The following is a 17,527-nucleotide window of genomic DNA, read 5'->3' as shown; positions in this document are numbered from 1 at the left end:
TCTAAACCACTGTTAAAGAAATAAACCATATATAAACCGAATAATTTCGAGGGAAAAATTGTTCCGGAGCCGGGTATCGAACCCGGGACCTTTGGTTTAACGTACCAACGCTCTCCCAACTGAGCTACCAGGGAACTCTACCAGACACCGATCCAATTTTTCCCTCTATATCCACAGACCTCAAAGTGGGCTGACAACCGTCAAGCAACCAACATTGAGTGCACACTAACTCTGTGTGACTTAAATTGTGGTTTTCTGTTGGTACGTTAAACCAAAGGTCCCGGGTTCGATACCCGGCCCCGGAACAATTTTTCCCTCGAAATTATTCAAATCAACTTCACAGGGAGTTACACCTGAAAGCTTGATTTGCATATATAAACCCTATATTGTTACAATTTGATCTCCATACCACTAACTTTAAAATAGATTATACATGAACAATTCATCAATATTAGAAAGGAAGAGAGAAAGTAGAATGAAACAAAAAAATTCCCACATAAATACAGCAGTAATCTGAGGATTATAATTGAGATCAGGATAGTTCTACTGAGAAAACTCAAATAAAAGGACGAAAGAAAGTTTCTTAATGACAGAAAAAGATAAATCAAAAGTCCAGGTAGCAGAAATGAAATTTATGAGAAGTACACTAGGATGTACAATACAAGATAAAAAGAAGAACATAGATATACGGAAGAAATTAGAGGTGGAACCATTGCTGGAGAAATTAAAGAGAAATAACAGAAGGTGGTGTGAACATCTACAAAGGATGCCGAACTACAGACTGCCAGCTTTAGCAATGGGATATAAACCAAAAGGAAGACGAGATGTAGGAAGACCAAGAGCGAAATGGGCGCCGGAACAGGTTCAACATGAACCTAATCCTTGAAGTGAAGAAGAAGAAGAAGAAGAAGAAGAAGAAGAAAGTTTCTTGTATAGGCCTATGCATGCATTTTTAATAACTCTAGAGCTGGTTTTGTACCCTGTCAGAGAAAACAAAGATTTAGAGCTTTCCATCGACTCCAAGGGGGAAACTATCTGTTGGATTCGTTACCAGTCTTCACTCTCGTAGAATAGCTCTCTATAGCGGATCCAGCATACTAACGGGTATTCATAATTTTATTATAATTAGCTTTGGAGGTTAATTAAGAACAAAAGCTATAGTATATTATTACGATGTACCGAAGTACATATGACATTTCCGTGCAGAAATTCTGCGTCATCATATGATGGACGAGTGGAACAAAGAAAAATTCTCTCCGGCACCGGGATTTGAACCCGAGTTTTCAGCTCTACGTGCTGAGGTGTATTCCAATCTAGGCTAAGAACTTGAAGTCTTCATTTGATTTTTTTACATCTATAAAACTTTGTAAAACTCTAAAATTATCGAACCATAAACAGTGCGAAAATCTTAAACCTTACTTAGCTCTAGCTGGTCTCTCTCTAGTGTAGACTTACATTATTTTAAAATAGATAGTTTTATAGAAAATAAGGTAATCTTAAAAATAATTTATTTTAATTTTCTTTTAACGTATATGTTATTCTAAAATGTAATTCGCATTTTTTATGAGATCAGAAATATTCCGTGCATCAGCTGTTGGCGCTTCTAATGTCATTCAGTTTCTCGTCCGAATTTCATCTGTTAGAGGTTAGAACATTAATTGATGTGTGTGCGTAGTGCTTAAAACGTTGCAAAGCTGTAAAAATAAAATTGTTCTCGCTGTCTTTGCAGTTTATTCATCCAGCTTTGTTTTTTTTTAGTTGAGTATTTAACGCCCTTTTATCACCAATAGCTTATTCATCATCTCTGAAGTTGGTGTTAGCGATATGGTATTTGATGAGATGTGACCGATGTCATACTACGTGATTACTTGACATTCGCCTTACAGTTGGAGAAAACCTCTGTAAATTTCAGCGAGGTACTGAGTACGAGTTGGATTCGAACCCATGCCCCAGTACTCCTTCGGATTAGCATGCAAACTTGCCTAACGTCTGATATACGCCAGTGACAAATAATATAATTGTACTTTTGTGTAATGAGAAAATAAAGCTTTGATTAAAACTAAGTCCACATAATATTTAAAATCCAAGTATGGAAACATGACAATATAGGATGTAAGTATAGCCTATTGCTACATTGCCATCATTGATTAAAGTAACTATAAAATTTAATTTGCTGTTAGCTTTCTGATATAGGTAGATAAATAAAGGCAGTAGATCTATTTTTACAGACAAAACTTAGCGCATTATTTTAATTTTTTGATACTTGTAACTGAGAACAATATGGATACATACTCAGCAAACGAAGTACACATAACTCTCTTGATGAATGATTCGATACTTCCATATTTCCCCAGGGAAATAAAGTAGAAAGTAACCGCTCCACTCTTTATCTTGGGTGTGTGCTGAATAGCAGACAGGAAGACCTACGAGAGCAGCTATATGTATACAATTCACGTAGGTATGTGCTTTATACGTTGTCTTCTTTTAGCACTGAAAGTAGTGAAAACAGAAGAAGCAAAGGAATTAAGGAAATTGCTGTAACGTGTGATCGAAGTCGCTGGATGAGCATTTGACTAAACGTTCAGAAGTTGCTGGCCAATAAATTTTTTATTCCTAATCATAATTTGTTCCGTTTCTTGAAATACTACAATTCAGTGTTTAGATCAACAGGTTGAATTTAGTTCCACATTAAGAAATACAGGTACTTTATTGAAGACTTTATATACTTAGAATATTTCTTCTTATTTTTTCTCTCTAAATCATGTAATTGACCTTGTATTCTTTTCCGACATCCAGGATTCCTCTACTTATAGCCTATTGTGGACTCTTACATTTGTATTAACATTTTTGCTGGTAGAGAAAGGCTGCTTTAGATTATCTTCATTGAATCTACCGTAGTTCTGTAATTCGCAAAGATAGTAGCCGCTATTTTGCGTCATTAGTTTCGAATCCCACTTTTACTTTGTAAGCATATATTTAACTTCGTCAGTATAACGTGGTATCTCCATATTGCGGGTGTCTACCATGTATTGCGCTAATATTATATAGAAAGAACAAAATGGACTAAGGCAGCCGTGGCGAAAATGTGACTCGCGAGCATATTGTAGCTCGCAATGATAGCTACTGTATGCATTTCTCTTGCTTCCTAAATCCCCCAACCCCCACCCTTTCACTCACTGGAGTCAAACTCCGTTCCATTTGTATTTGTCTCTGACCTGCGAGTGACGTATCGTATGTCTCTCTCGAAACCATGTACCTCTACAAAATGAAAGTTTCAAGTAGGATGAGAGGACGCATTTTTTATGAGAATATTAAATGTATGATTTGTTCACAAGTATTACGAGGAAAACTGTTGTCTAACATAAAACGACAGTATACTTCATGTCACTCATGAAACATTAAAAGGTTAAGTGTTATTATTATTATTATTATTATTATTATTATTATTATTATTATTATTATAATCATCTCTGTACGTCGACCCTTTTTCAGCAGATGTACGAATAATGCGATTAGATCTTCAATTTGAACTCACAGATTTACAATGTGATGTTAAATGAATGATAGATGTAAGGACTTGACAAATGTTGAACTTTTGAAATCTTTGCCAAAAAATAAATATCCGAAGCTTCGGTGTATCTCGGGCGAAAGCACGTTGCCAGCTGATCCGGTACTGCGCTCGGGCGTGGATTCGATTCCCATTTGGGCATATTTCCTAATTGAAATATGAATGTCATGTAATCCCATGGCGAATTCTCGGCCTCATCTCTCCAAATACCATCTCCCTGTCAACAGTACCATCGACACTAAATAACCTAATAGTTGATACAACGTCTTTAACTAAATTAAAAAGACAACGAAATCTCACGCGCTGTGACCTGGGCCGGGCTTGCAGCAAAAACTACCGGGAAACTCCAACGCACTAACCGTCAAGAAGAAACCTCGTGGCTCGGTAAGAAAATCAATAACTTAGGTTTGACTCGCTATGTGTATTAATTCTAAAAGAAGAATGAATTGTTTGTCAATTAAATTATATATTATTTATCATCTATAGGAAAATACATTTTTCTGACGCTCAAATTATAGTTGAAATCTCCTGGTAGAGGGGCAGAGAAGGCCTGACGGCCTTATCTCTACCAGGTTAAATAAATAAATACTACTAATAAATACTAGGCTACTAATACTTATAATATGTTAATTGTTACTGGAAATTTAAATTGAATATAACTTTATAATCTTACATACATATAGGCTAAGAAATTTCAACTGAATTTCTATTATCCTGTGCTCTTTCTAAAACATAATTATCGATTCGATATTTTTTGTTGGTAGGCCTAAGCCAAGAAAGCCCGAGTTATCATGTATGCAGAATGACGTTAGGAAAAAAATTCTTCCTACTGATTAATTTCCCAAAATAACTTTAAGGTATCTGCCGCCACATTAGCCACTCCAAAATAATTGTTCCATGGCACACGAGAGAACATAAATTAGAAAAAAAGTTATCCTGGGTCTCCAGATTTATAAGCCCGTAAAGGTAAGTGCGGGTAATTAAAACGCCACCATAACAAACGCGCCACAACATTTAAGATGGCGTAACCCCAGAGGACTTGCTTTGTTATTAATCTACAGCATGTTCAACATTTGTAATGGTACGTTAATTGCAATAAAATAAAGACATTAATGTCAGCAAAATGACGATGTTTTAATAAGATTTTTAATTTATGTAAGAAACCAGATTTACAAGTTATAGAATGGACTCCGCTACGACGAATAGAAGACATGTTTGGAATTGTAAAGGGGCTGGTGGTATATTCTGTTTTAAAATTTCGTAGTAAATCTTTTAGCGCAGAAAGAAGTCACCAGGTGAAATACAGAAATAAAATAGCTCCATAGAATATAAATTAAGTTCTGTTATTGCCTTAATGTACTTCAACAATAATATATTGTTCGGTAAAATGACTTGAGTTACTTCTTCAGGCAATTCGATTAGTATTACGTGTGACAGAACATTTCTTTTTGGAAGATAGAGAAAAGACGTTAATTTCAATTACAAAATGTTGAAATAATATAATAAATGTTAGATGAGTAATGTAATTATTAAATAATCATGCATGTTATTTGAATAAATAGTATCACAAAAGGTCATAATTTATCCAGAAGTAATCAAAACCTCCGGTGATATTTAATAAGACTATTTCTCGAATAGAATAATAATTCATTACTTAATTAAGCGAAAAAATATACCCATCATGTTACCGAATTTCGTTACCTAGCGTAATTCTCAAATTCATCACGATCCTGGGTGAGCATCGGTCCCATACACTGGACGAATTTTCATGAGAAAATGCCATCCCCATAAGCACCCGAACCAGCGCTCATTCCGTAACGCATGTCCTAGGGAGGATGTCTTAGACCAGTGGTATTCAATCTGTGGTACGCGTACCCCTAGGATACGTGGTGTTGTTTCAAGAGGTACGCATCCCTTGATTATGTATGTAAAAATGCTGACATAATAATTTTATTATACTTATTGATAATTTATTACATTTTCTTTATCAATTCAATTCTTGTTTTTCCTTGCTTGAATTTTACGTAATTTATTATTATTATTATTATTATTATTATTATTATTATTATTATTATATCAATATCTGCTGTATAATAATAATAATAATAATAATAATAATAATAATAATAATAATAATAATAATAATAGTAAATTATTTTAGTATGTCAATCATAGGCTTTTCTTAATTCTTATATAATTGCAATGCAGTCTGGGGGTACAAAAGTATTTTGGAGGTACGCTAGCAAAAAAGATTGAATACCATTGTCTTAGACCACGACATTACCGCACGGGACAGCTATCGTGTTTGCAATCACGTATTGCATCATAAATCGAGAGGAAAAATAATTGTGGAATACTTCCGAATGATTAAAATAAACAAATAAATAAATGAATAAATAAATAAGTAAATAAATAGATAAATAAATAAGTAAATAAATGAATATAGTAAATATATTCAATTGGTGGCAGAAAATGTTTATTTTTTGTTCTTGATGATGATGATGATGATGATGATGATGATGATGATAATGTAATTTGTTCTAGGTGCTGTTAATTCCTAGTAACAATAATATCACAGTCTAGTTAGTATATACAGTCACGAAGCTTGAGTTGTTGAGGATACTAGGAACAATAGACTGTGCCGGTACTATTTCGTATTGTCTGTGATGAGGCGATAGTAGTGATCCTAGTGGTTAGCAACTATATATATATATATATATATATATATATATATATATATATATATATATATATAAAGTTATATATATATATGACTGTGATAATATATCGTAGCACAACACTTAAATTTGTTTTGGAGAGTTCAGAGGAAACTACAATTCAATTTCGTTTTACATTTGTCTTTACTCTGCAATGTGATGTAATTGAAATAGTACACTTAGCCTATCATCATTATATTCTTCCCAACGTTTGAACCTTGTAATCATCAGTTTAACAACACTATTAAACTGCATACACTACATACACTGGTGGTGTTGTCGTTTAGTGAACTGTCCGAAGACAGGGACTATAGCATACTAGATGTTAGTTGCGTGGTATGAGCAGACGGTCATATAAACAAAGAAGTGTATGCACCGGTGGGGTAGACTATCTCCTGTGTACACGAACGGTTTTAGTAGACTACTAATTTTTTCCTAAAATAAGTAGTCAAGGCTAAGTTGTACATCCTCGTTTGGATAAATAACTTAAAAAAACATTAAATCTTTACATATCTTACTTAATATATGTACATATTTCGTGAACAACATATGAATAATTCAAATAAATTATGTATATAACTTATCCAGTCCACTTTCTGAAAAGTCGATGTACACACATTTTTGAAATGGATTGCTATTGGAATTCGTTGTTTTTCCCTTACTTAGCTACTTGCTTAGTTACAAATGGCTTTTAAGGAACCCGGAGGTTCATTGCCGCCCTCACATAGGCCCGCCATCGGTCCCTATCCTTTGCAAGATTAATCCAGCCTCTATCATCATATCCCAGCTCCCTCAAATTAATTTTAATATCATCCTCCCATGTACGTCTAGGCCTCCCCAAAGGTCTTTTTCCCCTCCGGTCTTCCAACAAACACTCTATATGCATTTCTGGATTCGCTCATACGTGCTACATGCCCTGCCCATCTCAAATGTCTGGATTTAATGTTGCTAATTATGTCAGGTGAAGAATACAATGCGTACAGTTCTGCGTTGTGTAACTTTCTCCATTCTCCTGTTACTTCATCTCTCTTAGCCCAAATATTTTCCTAAGAACCTTATTCTCAAACACTCTTAATCTCTCTTCCTCTCTCAAAGTGAGAGTCCAAGTTTCACTACCATACAGAACAACCGGTAATATAACTGTTTTATAAATTCTAACTTTCAGAGTTTTTGACAGCAGACTAGATGACAAAAGCTTCTCAACCCTATATTCTATAAATAATTGTACGATGAAAAGACGGGTATTTGTGTAGTTATAGAACTTCAAAAGTTGAACATTTGAAAATAGGCCTACCTTACTGTAGGATTTTTTTTTCGATTTTCTTGAATTTTATACAACTCTCTGAAAAAGTCAATTTTGCCGTTCGTTTTGTTTGTGACGTGCAATTCATATCTGTAGCATCCTTATTTTCCATTAATGTAATATTTTCTCATGTTCGAAGTTTCTTGAGCTCTTAAAGCGAAAGAGTATACAAAGTAACACTGTGTTGTTTTCTGCAGTTTGTTAACTAGGAATTAACAAGGTATTGTATTTGTTAAATTTGCTGTTTTTGTTGTAGGAATCGTCGAAGAACGAAAAATGTGAAACTATTTACCTAGAAGAAAAACTGATTGCATCTTCAGTGGTTTACCTGTTCTCAAACCGCAGTCGTTCCGGTGGTAAGTTGTAAACTGTAAGAATTCATTGTTCAGAATTACACTTTGTTTACGGCAGTTAATATTGGAGAAGTTTTTCTGCTTACAAAGTATGTTGCAGCATTGCACGTATAAAGGTTTACAAATTTACTTCCTCCCCCTCTGTATACTGACAAAGAAATCGATTATGAAAACACCTATCATATTGATACACAGCGCATAACATTATTGATCTTTATAGCTACCAGATCACTAGAGAGCGATTTACGGAAATCTGGACGTTCTTACCAAATTTAGTGAACTTAATGCCATATTGCGTATGATGACCTATACATAAAATAATTTACAAACTCTGCAAACGAATCTAAGAAAGAAGAGAGAGAATCCGGAAAGAAATAGCTGCCCTGTAACAAGAGCTAGAATTTGGTTACAGACACGTAATTAATTTCTTTTATATAGGTACACACAAAAGCGATAGCCTATTTCTAAATAGTTTAGTTTTCTATTGTTCCTTTGTTTCTTTGCAGCCATTCCTATAACTTAATTATTTTTATGCTCGACCATGCCGAAATATAGTAATTATACACCTGGTAACAGTCCTTTAATGCATGTCATTAAAGTACACCCATTCATTAAAGTTCAGGTTTTCGATTATTCTCGGATATGCAATCGAAAGACAACTAGCTAAACGTCACGCAGGCTGGAAATCCAATACTGTCGCAGAAGGTTATGTTCTGTTACTATAATAATTAGCGTTAATTGTAAATAATATTCAAATAAATTCAATTTGTCATCTCGTTTTTCAATGTCGAATTCAATTTCAAGGTTTATCAAGATTAACGTTTATCTTACTCTCTAGATTATATTAAGGTCGTCGACAATCGTTTCCCGGAAAAAAAATCAATACTTTCGCGTCTGCACACATCTCACAATTTATGAGGTAGGTTATTACACTCACTCACATAACAATAACATGAATATTTATGAATAATTTCAAGTTAGAAATATGGTCAAGCATAAAAAGTCGTATGAAACTTGCCTATAATGGTAATTAAGACGCTTGTATGAAAATTATGAAACTCGCTTGCGCTCGTTTCTAATTACTACCATTATAGGCTCGTTGCATAATATACTAATTTATTCATTATAAAACTGTACAAATGGTGAATTACAATTAACAAAGAGGAATTTAAGTGTAGATAATTATGTCCATATGAACTTTATGGGGAAAAAAGTTACACAAAATTTTGAAATGGTACCACGTGTTCGAAACAATAAACAAATGACCTTTTAGCGAATTTCACGTATGCTGTATTTTTAATTTATGTAAAGAAACTAAAGTAGGCCTAACAGTGAAGAATTAACAGTATTATTTATTAAAGAACTTTGTTACAAGAAAACTAAAGAACAATTGTTGGCAGAAATGAGCATAGCATATAGGATTTATGTATTTATTTATGTTCTAATAATTATGTATCAAGAAACAGGGCCTCCATTTTGAACAATATCTGTAAACAAATGTATAATGAAATATAAATTGAATGTAATTAATGTAAGGATGAGTTTGGGGAAAGCGACTTTTCGCCCACATTGCATTTCTAAATTAGTATATTAAATAATAATTAATTGTGTAAAATTTTAAATTACAATGTTAATTATTCTGTTAATAGTAATAATATGTTCATACTGTTAGAACTTAAAGTTTAAAAGTTATTTCGTGCATTGAACTTAAGAAACATACGGTAATAAAATACTGATGAATGATATTTTCCGTCATAAACATGATTTCAAGTTTGCTTTAAAATTTCCAATACTAGAATTATCTTTCTTGTAAGGAGTAGCAGACATAAAATATATCATTTATATCTCTAGCTTATAAATTATATAGTATCAAGGAAAAAAGTTTCTTCTTTAGTATATTTATATCAACAGAATACAAGCTGTAAATAACAGTCATTATTGTCACAAATTTGACTTCAGAAAGGATGAACTTTCATATAAAACACTTGCGAAGTTTAATTAATCGTTTCTAGTTATGATTTTCAGTATTGCGCTAGTATAATGTTTATAGACACATGCATATATAATACGTAGGGATGTATGAGTAAAACATTCTTTTGATATTGGTGGCAGTATATTGCTGTTCATAAGTCCGTATTTGTCCAATAAATTTGTTGTCGTGTAACGGCATTGCGAAGTGCCTTTTTTATTTCTTCTTAAGCACTAAGTATAGGCCTATTCAAGGATTAAAGTTATTTTACTCTAAATTTCTTAGAATATGACGATTAAAAAGTTAATTTTTTATTGTACTACTAATGGAATGGTCCGTTTGTGGTGACTGAAAATTACAGCTAATAGAGAATTAGTCACATACTTTATATCGAGAGCATTATACCAGAAGAACGTATCAACAAATGCAGGATTATTGAAAAATTTTAATGGTAGCCTATCTATTTATGTTTGAAAACAATCGTTTGAGAATTACAATGGGCATGAGGGAGAATCAAAGAAAGTACCCTGTTAAGTAGACAAGGATAGGAAAAGTTATTCTATATTTAAGTGGCTCTAATGTAAGCTTGCAGTTTTATTGACACGCTCTTCTGGAATGATGACCTTTATCCATTAGTAATATTATACTCGTTGCATAGGCTACTGCATACTGTATCAAATAATACACAAACAATGAAGTTCGTGGAATTATGGAACAACCTATTCACCAACTTTCTATTACACATTGAGTTTTGTATCATTGTTCCATTACAGTAATTATTATAAAAGTAGAGAGGTGGAGGATCTTATCGGGTGGGACAAGGAAGAAACCTATGCACTGCAGCTTAACCTAAAGAAGCTTTTTGTTCACCCGTGATGGAATGAGTTGCGTGCCGATTGTGTTGCACGGCTAATATAAGTCGGCCCCACCATCAGCCCATTATGCATCCCTTTCTATCTTCTAAATCGTATACTATTTCTCTGGTGGCGATCTACCGTTCCTCATATATATATATATATATATATATATATATATAGAGTATATATTTATGAGTAGTCAGACCAATAAATTTGAGTCTTCATACTTATCTATGAGTCTCCTAGAACTCACCACTACTCCCATGTACCAATCTTTGAAGAAACCGAGGGGCATCCACTATGGTGGATGGCGGCTCTGACGTCGCGCAAACACAGGACATGCCATATATATATATATTTTTTTTTTTAGAAACTGAGATGATAATAAAAGGGGAATTGTTTATTCTTTAAAAAAACTTGAATTCTGAGATCTACCAAGATACTGTCCAGCACGTTACTGGAAGTGAACGTCACACCTGGATACAGTAAGACGGTGCGACGTGTTATACAGCAGGTGCAACAATGATAACGCTGAGGACATTTTTTGGCAACAGAATCATATCTACAGGACTATGGTCTCCATGTTCTCCAGATCTTACTACTCTAGATTACTTTTTGTGGGGATACTTAAAATAAATTTTGTACAATAACAATCCACACACACTTTGGGAAAGCTGAATATGAATGTCACTGATTTCATCCAGAGTATAGACATCGGAGTGCTCCGTAATGTTGCTAGGAACATGGTGAAGCGTGTGAGCAAATGCATTGAAACGGAGGGACAAATCGTTTCCAACATATTATGCTGAGCTGTCTATGGTGGGTGTTCTTTTAAATTGAACACTTTGTACTTTAAAATATATTTGGATAATTTTTGGTTTTAACGACGACAGATTGGCCGACTGGTGAAAATATTGTCGTATGATACTGAATACATTGTTGAATAAAAATTTAGTGCAAGATAATAGGCCTATGACTCAGTAAAAATAAAATTATCAGTATAGACCATGCGGACCCACATAATAGCGGGAGGTTAAGGATACCACTTTTCCTGTACTAAAAGCCAGGTTGTGAACCGACTAAACCGGAAGCAACGTTCTGTTGCTCTCTTTCTGAGCTCTGTTGCCACATAGTGGCGCGAGATTCAAAGCGGTTCAGCGTTTGTCACCGATATGTTTAAAATAACTACTGTATATAGTTCTCAATAACACTATCAACAATATTAGTAATTAAAATTACTGTTTTTAAGAAAGCACGAGCTAATGACACTGGTACAAAATGCGACTCATAATGCACGTGGTACTGCAAATGAACTGGGAAGTTTGACTACACTGTCTCCGTGATTCCGTTGCCAGATTTTCGTTAGCAGACGACATTTTCACGTGAGGTCCAATGAAAAGCTCCGTTCTCCTTTTCCCCTCCATCCCCCCATACTCAACGAATCATAGCTGCACAGGCTACCCCTCTAACCCGCACTTTCCTCTCGCCCTGCCAACTATTCCTGTTTAGTCGGTTCATAACCTGGCTTTTAGTATAGACAATCGACATTAGTAACTGCAAGTGCTTGCCCCCAAAGAAATAGCCTTCAGTACTCAGCTGAGCAAACTCCATGCCTACAGTGCAGCCGAAAGAATTACATCATTATAAAAAAATCCATGACTTAGTCGAGAATAGAATCCGCGATCTTGCGGCTTACAGCATAACGACGCTCGCGACTGCAGAGGTTATATCAGCGTCGCCGGATGTGCCGGAATTTTGTCCCGCAGGATTTCTTTTACATGCCAGTAAATCTACTGACATGAGCCTGTCGCATTTAAGCACATTTAAATGCCATCGACCTGGCCCGGGATCGAACCCGCAACCTCGGGCGTAGAAGGCCAGCGCTATACCAACTCTCCAACCAGGTCGACCAGAATATTGTTATGGATATATTATTAGAATTAGATTTTTAATTTCAGAGGATAGTTTATTTAAAATATTATTTTTGGGGATTAATAATATGTGTTCCGATATGTGTTTTGTCTGTAGCTTTCAGGGATATTGCTTATTACTGGTTTATTATTTTAAAATGATGATGATGATGATGATGATGACGGCAATGTTAATAATCACCATAGTCTAATCACTCTTAAAATCTCTCACGTGGTCTATGCCGTGGCCTCAACATTATGACGTGGTTAATCACAAAGAGCGGCATTTATAGTAATCAAATAAATAAATAAATAAACATTGACAGAATTTAATGTGATATTCTGGCATCGGCCTACATTCGCTTCTAGTACTTTTTAATTTAATACGGTGGTTAACAAGAGAAATAGTTGTATCAAGCCCAGTTGATCTTGGCAAGGATTGTGGGCTTCGAAAAGGTCTGCAACTCAATCTATTAGGACAGTCGCCTCAACGATAACGTATAAATATTCCCGGCGCATTTCACTTTTTGTCACTTAATGAACAGAGGAGACTTAATGGGCAGTGGGTATTCTGGCCGGGTCTTTGACCTCATTGATATTATGCACAAATCATGCAGGAGATTCAACCTGAATTAGATTGGGCGGTATTAAAATCTTTAATGCATATTTATTTGCAGGTTTAAAATAAAGAGAAAGATTAAATTAATCATTACAATTATTAAACACCTGAAACTGTCTTACGTAATGAATTCACGGATGATGTCATATTGAAAAGTCGTCTAGATCGTTGAACTACAGATCACCTGTTTGCCTGTAGGCGGGGGAACAGACTTAGTATCCATGGTAGTGATGTTATATTAATAACAGAGAATTTACTGCATTATTTTATTCAATTCTTATCTGTGGCTAAAGTGGTTGTATTTGTGCCTACTAATCCTGGGTTCGACTGTGACAGTGAAGTGAAGATTCATTCTCTCCAACAGAATGTGTGTGTCTTACTTCGTGTTAATTTCGCTTGACTTGATTCCATACTGACCAAATGTCCTAAACAGTAAAGATCGATGACGATCATGTTTACAGTAAGTATTATTCGTAAGATACCATATCTATACTAATAATAAATCTGTAGCCGAAATTTTTCTGGTAATTTTCGATTTTCCAAAAATAATTGATCCTAACATATATAATTAACCACCCTGAAACCGAAAATCGCTATTTTGAAATTTTTGTTTGTATGTCTGTCTGTCTGTCTGTCTGTATGTTTGTTACCTTTTCACGCGATAATGGCTGAACGGATTTCGATGAAAATTGGAATATAAATTAAGTTCGTTATAACTTAGATTTTAGGCTATATGGAATTCAAAATACATTATTTAAAAGTGGGTTTATAAGGGGACCTGAATTAAATAAATCGAAATATCTCACGTATTATTGATTTTTGTGAAAAAGTTACATAGCAAAAGTTTCTTTGAAAATCATTTGCGATAAGTTTTATCCTTTGAAAAATTTTGATAGGACTGATATTTAATGAGATAAATGAGTTTTAAAATTAAAATAACTGCCATCTAAGGCCGTGTAACGAAATAAAAAACAAATGACTTGGTCTATAAGGGGCCATGGACAACAACAATCGAAAGCTATGAAAGATAGCCTACAGAGAATGTTTCTGTGTTTGTATGAAGTAATATCGGAAGCTAAATTAACCGATTTGTATAATTAATTATTATTTCACCATTGGAAAGTGTAGTTTCTCTAGATGGACATAATGCTATAATGTTATTACAGTAACTTCTGATATAATGATGTAATGTAATTTAATACAGTATAATATAATATAATATAATATAATATAATATAATATAATATAATATAATATAATATAATATATACTATATAATAATATTATAATATAATTTAAATTATTTGAAGGGTTCACAACCATAGTGGGCCAAGCGTCATTTACTGAATACTTAGAAAACAACAAGGCTTAAAATTAAGTTATTACCATAATTCAATGGAAACATATAGCAAGTAAAATAAAGTATACACATTGAATCTAAATGATGTCAATGTTCATTAAACTATGGTTGCATGTAGTAACAATTAAGAAACATGTTAAAGGAATTGTCATTGCACCAAATGCGTGCTTTCTGGACCAAAATGATCGCATTTTAATTATTTAAATACAATTTAAATTAAGTAACATATTAAACGATTTATCCTTCTATCAAACACGAATGTTCCCTGGATCAAACGTCCTATTTTAATTATGTAATTACTTTATATTTATTTCTAACAGGTGCAGTGGAGCGCACGGATACGGCTAGTATAGGAATAAATGTTTTGTACTTATGGATGATTTTGAAATAGTATTATCATTGTTATTATTATTACTGTTTGAATATTTGTATTATTTCCATCATCATAATCGTCCATCATAAAAGTAACAGGAGATTTCAGTAAATCCCCATGTTTGCGTGTAACGTCTTTATAGGAATTATAGTATTAGTATGTTGCGATGCAAGTGTGAAGTGCATTATAATAGGATCGAGAAAACAGTTTGAAGAAATGAGGCGAAGAAGAATTTTTTCAGTTTCCGAGATTATTACGCACTTAACGCACACTATTTTTTGGACGATCGTCATCTAAATAAATTTGTTTTTAATTTTAAATAATGCATAAATTTGTATGATAAGTAAACATTTAAAATTTTCTCCTATAATAAACTTTGAACATCGTTGTCAAGGCAGTACCTATGTAGGTTATTTTGTTTCAGTGTAAACAGTCATTTTTGTTTCTGGTAATTAAATTTGCATTAATCTGACCAATATAATATGAGCTTAATTGGAAGTTTTGTAATCATTTAATGGTTATGGCTAAAGAATTGGTAGTGGATTTAGTGGTCGAAAAGGTTGAAGAAGCATAGAGGATCGGTTGCGTTAAGTTAATACCGAAAAGGTCTAAAAGAAGATATGAAAATGTATATTTTTCTAAATAAAAGCTCCATTTGTTTCTATTTAACGCACTACGTAGTGCGGTAAGTAGTTGTGACAGCACTGTGATTTCTTTTGTTTGTGTAATAACCAAAAAGTGCGATATTGTCAACTTACGAAGCATGTAAACAACAATGGTAAGTAGAGGGGGGGAAAAAGCATGTTGGTTCAAAAATGAAATTAAGATAAATTAATGCAATTTGCTGTAAGATTTAAGTGTGTAATGAAATTAATTAAATAAGCTATGAATGTAATCCAATCCTCTAATAATAATAATAATAATAATAATAATAATAATAATAATAATAATAATAATAATAAAAAAAATAATAATTCCAGCCATTTTTTATTTGCTCTGGAGCATGGTTTGGAATCTCGCAGAGTGAGAGTGACTGTGGAGTATTGGAAAACGGGAGAATCCCTAGAAAAACATCTCGCGCCCGCTCTATCCAACACAAATTAATTCATAACCCAGACGGGGATCCAAACCATCTAACCATTCGTTCATGGGCGTGTTTATTATTTCTGTTATAGAATGATATTCGATGATAACTAGCAGAGGTTAAATTTTATTTAGACGGGAAATATTGTGTTACGTAACGTGTCTTGTTACAGATTACGCAATTCAAGATGGCTAAGTACCGCTGGTTTAATTTCGGAGTTGCATGTCTCAATTTAAAACTGAAATGAATATCAACTGTGTATAGTCCTGTATTTAGGAATTGTCGTCATCTTCGTCATCACTTTCTGAACTTTGTTCTATCAACCGTTCCAACTTCATTTATAAAAGAATTATTATCTGTTATTAGATATTCACTAGACGTGGAACTCTGTGGTCATAATGGTCAACATGACGGAAGAATGTTGCTTAGGACTACTCAGAACGAACAAAAACTAGTCGACATGTCCACTCATTTTCTCTTAAGACAGAATAAAACTGTACTGCTGTCTTCGATAGTCTTGCTTTATCGTGTTGCAGTTGTATCAGAGGTTCGCGTATTCAAACTCTGCCCAGAGCGATGCAATCCTTATTGTTAGGATGGATTTCTCCGAGGAAGAATAAAGTTGGAAGGGCGGTGTTGATTCCGAGTTCAGTTACCAAAAGGACATATAGAAAAATTTATTAAAACATAACAAATTAAATGGAATTTTGAGTTTTGAAAATACATTTTTGTAAAGAAATGAGGAAAGATATCTAAATTAAATTTCACAACATGATTTTAAAAACAACTCTCTTGTACGGTAGTGAATGTTGGACTCTTCACGAAAATGATAAATCGAGGGTAAACAGCTTACAAATTAGATTCCATAAAGTGGTGTAACGTTAAGAGATGTAATGAAAGCGAATATCTGTGCAGTTATTGGAGAATTGAAGAAATTGAACAGGACATTCAAAATTATCCATTGCAATGGAACCAACATGTTCTAAGAATGCCTGAGAAAGGGTTGTTCTTAAAAGCACATTACCAACCACAAGGAAGGGAAGATTTTGGAAGATCCTACTGCAGAAGGAAGGATCAATTTGTATAGTCGCGGAACGGGCAAGTCACTCAAAAATGCAAAAGGGAAGAAGAAAAAGAGGAAGAGAATAAATCCTCTGTCTTAGCGTTTCTCAAACTTTTTTTCAACATGTGGCACACTAAAGGTGTAATTTAAAATCTCTCGGCAACTCATAATCTAAATTAGTGGTTCTCAACTAGGAGGGAAATTTTGAGAATTTTAGGAGGGAATGTGAACTATAAAATGCAAATAAATGAGATGAAAGTATACGCAGTAATATATAAAATAAGATATTTTCAAGTTTATATGCATTATTATTGAGTCAATATAGGAGGAAATTACAGTGTGAGGAATTGT

General features: G+C 33.7%; 1 long non-coding RNA gene across 1 annotated transcript in view; it reads left to right on the top strand.

Annotated features, from left to right (window-relative positions):
* LOC138705655 (uncharacterized) overlaps nt 1-17,527 on the top strand; it is a 202,011-nt gene that overhangs the window by 85,362 nt on the left and 99,122 nt on the right. Inside the window, exon 2 of the long non-coding RNA XR_011333713.1 lies at nt 7,845-7,944. This is a non-coding gene — a long non-coding RNA (uncharacterized lncRNA). The remainder of the gene's footprint in view (nt 1-7,844; nt 7,945-17,527) is intronic.

This window comes from Periplaneta americana, chromosome 9 (assembly GCF_040183065.1).
Source record: "Periplaneta americana isolate PAMFEO1 chromosome 9, P.americana_PAMFEO1_priV1, whole genome shotgun sequence".
Taxonomy (NCBI): domain Eukaryota; kingdom Metazoa; phylum Arthropoda; class Insecta; order Blattodea; family Blattidae; genus Periplaneta; species Periplaneta americana.
This window is presented reverse-complemented; position numbering and strand designations above follow the sequence as displayed.